Source organism: Podarcis gaigeae (assembly GCF_964106915.1).
Source record: "Podarcis gaigeae genome assembly, chromosome: W".
Classification (NCBI taxonomy): Eukaryota; Metazoa; Chordata; class Lepidosauria; order Squamata; family Lacertidae; genus Podarcis; species Podarcis gaigeae.
In genome coordinates, this window is record NC_139695.1 from 279,863 (window position 1) to 286,293 (window position 6,431).

The 6,431-nt window shown below is 46.1% G+C and overlaps 1 long non-coding RNA gene across 1 annotated transcript; it reads left to right on the top strand.

Annotated features, from left to right (window-relative positions):
• The first annotated feature begins 3,993 nt into the window (after window positions 1–3,993).
• Window positions 3,994–6,123, top strand: LOC310836014. The gene is made up of 2 exons (XR_014559833.1): window positions 3,994–4,347; window positions 5,148–6,123. It is a non-coding gene; the product is annotated as an uncharacterized lncRNA (long non-coding RNA).
• The last annotated feature ends 308 nt before the right edge of the window (window positions 6,124–6,431 follow it).

The window sequence follows — 6,431 nt, forward strand, 5'->3', positions numbered from 1 at the left end:
TGACGCCTCTGGTTGCTTTGGCTTTGGCGTCTACTTCAGGGGTCACTGGTGTGAAGATTCTGGAGCAGATCATTAAGCAAACAGTCTGTGAGCACCTAGAAAGGAATGCTGTGATCACCAATAGTCAGCATGGATTTCTGAAAAATAAGTCATGTCAGACTAACCTGATCTCGTTTTTTGACAGAATTACAAGCCTGGTAGATGAAGGGAACGCAGTGGATGTAGCCTACCTTGATTTCAGCAAGGCATTTGACAAGGTGCCCCATGATATTCTTGTAAAGAAGCTGGTAAAATGCGGTCTTGACTATGCTACCACTCAGTGGATTTGTAACTGGCTGACTGACCGAACCCAAAGGGTGCTCATCAATGGTTCCAGTGGGCCCGGTCTTATTCAACATCTTTATCAACGACTTGGATGATGGACTCAAGGGCATCCTGACCAAATTTGCAGATGACACCAAACTGGGAGGGGTGGCTAACACCCCAGAGGACAGGATCACACTTCAAAACGACCTTGACAGATTAGAGAACTGGGCCAAAACAAACAAGATGAATTTTAACAGGGAGAAATGTAAAGTATTGCACTTGGGTAAAAAAAATGAGAGGCACAAATACAAGATGGGTGACACCTGGCTTGAGAGCAGTACATGTGAAAATGATCTAGGAGTCTTGGTTGACCACAAACTTGACATGATCCAACAGTGTGACACGGCAGCTAAAAAAGCCAATGCAATTCTGGGCTGCATCGATAGGAGTATAGCATCTAGATCAAGGGAAGTAATAGTGCCACTCTATTCTGCTCTGGTCAGACCTCACCTGGAGTACTGTGTCCAGTTCTGGGCACCACAGTTCAAGAAGGACACTGACAAACTGGAACGTGTCCAGAGGAGGGCAACCAAAATGGTCAAAGGCCTGGAAACGATGCCTTATGAGGAATGGCTAAGGTAGCTGGGCATGTTTAGCCTGGAGAAGAGGAGGTTAAGGGGTGATATGATAGCCATGTTCAAATATATAAAAGGATGTCACATAGAGGAGGGAGAAAAGTTGTTTTCTGCTGCTCCAGAGAAGCGGACACAGAGCAATGGTTCCAAACAACAAGAAAGAAGATTCCACCTAAACATTAGGAAGAACTTCCTGACAGTAAGAGCTGATCGACAGTGGAATTTGTTGCCAAGGAGTGTGGTGGAGTCTCCTTCTTTGGAGCAGAGGCTTGACAACCATATGTCAGGAGTGCTCTGATGGTGTTTCCTGCTTGGCAGGGGGTTGGACTCGATGGCCCTTGTGGTCTCTTCCAACTCTATGATTCTATTGTATTCTATGTTGGAATTCTGGCCCGGTCAGAGGTATGTGCCTATCTGTCTAGGCACTGGCCGAATTCCTTTGACCTCCCTCCGGCGACTCCCGGCAGGAACAACACGAGGTCCGTTCCGGCGATTTTCCTCAGGCTGTGAGAAAAACACACCAACTGCTTCTCCTCCTCCCTGCTCCCTGCATATCCCCAGGGAGGGGAATCAGACACAGACAGAAATGTAACTACATGCTTTTATTCCTGTCTTTAGCAGTCATACAGTAAAAGATGTCTGCTCTCTTCAACAAACAGAGAGAAACTCCACACTCCACCCATGTACATCCTGTACAGATCATATGACACACACACTGAGCTAACATCCGGTGCTCAGTACAGAATGGACTGCCCCTTTGTTCCCATGGCAACAGTCACAGACTTCCTGTTTGGCTTTCCAGCCACAAGCAGCTGACTGAGCTGCTAGAGCCTTTGCTTGCTGCAGCATTGCTGCTTTAGAATAACATTCTATTCTATGGTGTGCGCAGCCTTTGCCGACATCTTGGCACACAGAGGGCATTACACGCGATTTAACTTTTCTTGAGTTCTTCCCAATCCTAGTGGCTCTCTGTGTTTGGGGGCACCTCCTCAAGGACACCAGGGTGTGCTTCTGGTCGGACAACCAGGCGGTGGTAAGAATCATTGCGAAGCAGGTCGGAGCGAAACAATATAAACTTAAAGCTTTTGCAGATGACCTAGTCTTGACCTTGCAGGAGCCAGAATCTAGTACGAAAAGAGTACTACAACTGATTCAAGACTTTGGTCGGGTGGCGGGATTTAAATTAAACAAACAGAAAACCAAGGTGTTGGGAAAAAATTTGACAGATACAGAGTCAGAACGGTTTCAGAGAGAGACAGAACTAACTGTGGTTAAAAAAGTAAAGTACCTAGGGGTAAACATAACAGCAAAAAATCTGAGTCTATTTAAGGATAACTATGAAAAATGTTGGTCTGAAATTAAGAGAGACTTGGACAGTTGGACAAAATTGAAGCTTTCTTTGTTAGGCCGAATTGCTGCTATTAAGATGAATGTATTGCCAAAAATGTTGTTTTTGTTTCAAACACTACAGATTGTGGACAAGACGGAGTGCTTCCGGAAGTGGCAGAGAGATATCTCTAAATTTGTCTGGCAGGGCCAAAAGCCCAGAATTAAGTTTAAGATATTAACTGATGCGAAAGAAAGAGGGGGCTTTGCCCTGCCAGACCTAAAGTTGTACTATGAAGCCGCAGCTTTCTGCTGGCTAAAAGACTGGCTACTTCTCGAAGACACTGATGTACTGGACCTGGAAGGTTTTAACAATGCTTTTGGTTGGCATGCATACTTATGGTATGATAAGGTTAAGATCAATAAGGCCTTTAAGAACCATATTGTCAGGAAAGCAGTGTTTAATGTCTGGACAAAATACAAAGACTTATTGGAAAACAAAACTCCAAGGTGGCTTTCACCTCTGGAAGCTAAGGCCCGAAAAAGACCCAATATGGAGGCCAAATGGCCAAAATATTGGGAAATATTAGAAAAAGATGGAGACAATTGGAAATTGCAGAGTTTGGAGAAAATGAAGGACAAAGTGCGAGACTGGTTACATTATGCTCAGATTAAAGAAGTCTTTAAAAACGACAAAAAGTTAGGGTTCCAGGTGGAGAAATCGAAGTTGGAAACAGAATTGTTAGAACCAAAGACGAAGGTACTTTCAAGAATGTATAACTTGCTGTTAAAATGGAACACACAAGATGAAATGGTTAAATCAGCTATGATAAAGTGGGCACAGGACATTGGGTATAATATCATGTTTGAGGACTGGGAAAGGTTGTGGACCACTGGGTTGAACTTCACTGCATGTAACGCTTTGAAGGAAAATGTAATGAAAATGATATATAGATGGTACATGACCCCAGTTAAACTTGCCAAGATATACCATTTGTCTGATAATAAATGTTGGAAATGTAAAGAAAATGAAGGAACATTCTTTCACCTCTGGTGGACCTGCCCTAGGGTGAAGGCCTTCTGGGAAATGATATATAATGAGCTGAAAAAGGTATTTAAGTATACCTTCACTAAGAAACCAGAGGCCTTCCTTTTGGGCATTGTCGGTCAGAAGGTGTTAAAGAAGGACCGAACATTTTTCATGTACGCAACAACGGCAGCAAGGATACTCATCACTAAGAATTGGAAAACTCAAGATCTACCCACGCTGGAAGAGTGGCAGATGCAACTGATGGACTATATGGAACTAGCCGAGATGACTGACAGAATCCGAGACCTGGGAGAGGAGAGGGTCGAAGAAGATTGGAAGAAATTCAAGACTTATTTTAAAAAATACTGTAATTTGGTTGAATGTTAAGAAAGGATGCTAGATCATAAATAATTGTGCACCACTAAACTAGATGGAATTAACATGATAAGTAAGTTTGAGGAAAAATTATAAACCTATTGGAGAACTAACAGATTATATTTCAATGAACCTGACACAAGAGTGTAAACAAGATGATAAATTGCGGGCAAGAATTGACAATGATGCAAATGGGAGCGGGAGGTGTGAGGGAGTCCAAAGATGTTAAGAAAGTATGTTATGATATATGTTATACTGTTTTTTATCTTTGCATTTTTATTCAAAAATCTTAATAAAATATTTATAAAAAAAAAAGAATCATTGCGAAGCAATCTGCAAAATCCAACAGGGTAATTCGCATGCTCTGTCTCTTCGTGCTGGAATGTCTGAAAGGTAACATCTCCTTTTCCGCACGGTTCATCCCGGGCCTCAATAACGACATCGCAGATGCCCTGTCTCGCTTTCAGATGGAGCGTTTTCGCGACCTAGCACCCAAGGCCGATCAACTCCCAGAAGCCTTTCCCGAGGACCTCTGGGAACTTGGACGAGAGAAGTGACAGCAGGAGTACTGAGCGCCCTTGCACCATCAACATTGCAGTCCTATACCAGAGCATGGTCCCAATTTGAGGGGTTCAGAGATAAGTTTGGTTTACAACCCAGACGTGCAGCTAAGGAGTATGATGTTCTAAAATATTTGGTTCACCTAAAGCGTAGAGGCATGGCCCTTAAGACCATCAGCCTGCACAAGGCCGCTATCTCATACTTCAGCAACTGCTTTTGGCTCCCAGACCCCTGTAACACTTTCCACGTAAGGAAGCTTATTGCAGGGTGGCGTCGCTCCCACCCGCCCATTCCAGATAAGAGGAGGCCAGTAACCATTGAGATCCTCCGGCTGATATGGGATGCACTCCCCAGCATCTGCTGGTCCAACTATGAGGTTAGGCTCTTCAGGGCGGCCTTCTCCCTGGCCTTCTTTGGTGCGCTCCGTATCGGAGAGTGCGTTGGGGGCACATTGTCACCTCATCGCAGGGGCTTGTCCGTGGCTGATATCAACCTTGACAGGCGCATGATACAAGTCAAAATCCGAGCCTCCAAAACCGATCAACTAGGTAGGGGTTCCACGCTAAGTCTAGCCTCCTCCCCACACACTGGACCATGCCCTGTCATGGACACACGCAAATTCCTGAAGGTACGTCCTCCGGGACCAGGCCCCCTCCTCATTCATGCATCAGGCCGCCGCATGACCCGTTGCCAATTTGTCTCAATATTGCGTAAGGCCATACATGCTTGTGGAGGCGACCCAGCACAATTTTCCGGGCATTCCTTTCGTATCAGTGCAGCAACCACGGCAGCTGCGAGCGGCCTCCCGGCCGAACACATAAAAACAATGGGGCGGTGGCATTCAGCTGCCTTCAAAGGCTACATTAGATACAACCAGCAGGCACTGACAGATACCATATAATCCTTCCTTTCAGGCTCAACCCCCAAACATGTGTGGATCTTCGGCCACAGCATAGTGCATTGGGCGGCCATCCATGCCACTACTGGTCCAGGCGGAGAACATCTGGGTCTGCAGCCAAAGATCTCCATTTCCTGGTTCGGACAACGTGGAATGCGGTGGGATGCCCTGCTCCCTCGGTTGCGTCACAAACTTGCGTTCTGCCACCCACCAAGCACGGTTGTGCTCCACCTCGGCGAAAATGACTTGGTCGTGCGTAAAAGCATAATTCTGATCAAAACAGCGATCGCAGACCTGGAAAACGTACACGCCACTCACCCCCAGTATCACGATTTTCTGGTCCGAACTTCTGCCACGCTTGCATTGGCGTGGCAACATCAAACCCACTAGACTTAATTACACTGTGGAAAAAATCAATAGGGCAGTGCGCTCTGCAACCACTCGCATGGGAGGTCGGGTCGTGAAACACCCCAACATTAAAGTTTACATGCAGGAGCTATTTCGGCCCGATGGCGTGCACCTATCGGACCTTGGTAACGAGCGTTGGCTGAGCGACATCAGGCATGGCCTGATTGACTGGTTGGAGGATGGCAAAGGCGTTTTTCAGATGTAGGTAGTCTTGGCGGCAAGACCGCAATCTTTGCGGTCTCGGATGGCGGTATCAGGCCTTGGGCGGAATACTTTTGTCCATCTTCCTCTTTGCGGCGGCGATACCAGGGTTCCCCGTTAAAGGGGTTTTCTGAAGGGAGGCTTTGACCGTACGCCGAAAGGTCGTCATTGCTCTCCCCTGTGGCGGCGGCGGCGTTACGGGGGCGGCTATCTCTGCTTGAACATATGTTCTCCAGAGCTAGCCCATCCCCCCCACACACACACTGTATAACCCTGATGCTCCCTAGGTCCCTGGCTGGGGACTGGGGAGGGAGAACGCCCAATGCCTGAGCCAAGGTCTACCCACATTTGAAATTTAATAAAGTTGTGGCCAATTTAATCCCATAGCACGTTGTCTTGAGTCATTATTCCACATGACGGGGGGACCGCGCGGGATCTGGGGACTCCACCTGTCCACGCAAAGGCATAGTTCTATTTGTCAAGAGATATTTCAGTGTCAAGAACAAAGAGAGTAGATTAAAATCTAGCATAGGAGAAAGAGAGGAATTAGCCAAACGTGATAAAAAAAATCCCACTTCACACAAAAATCACAAAATGCAGTGGAAGTGTAGACTGGTCTCTGTCAGCTTCCTGATTAGCTGCAATATATATATAATTTTTTAAAATGCCAGTTATTTTCAGAATCCTTATA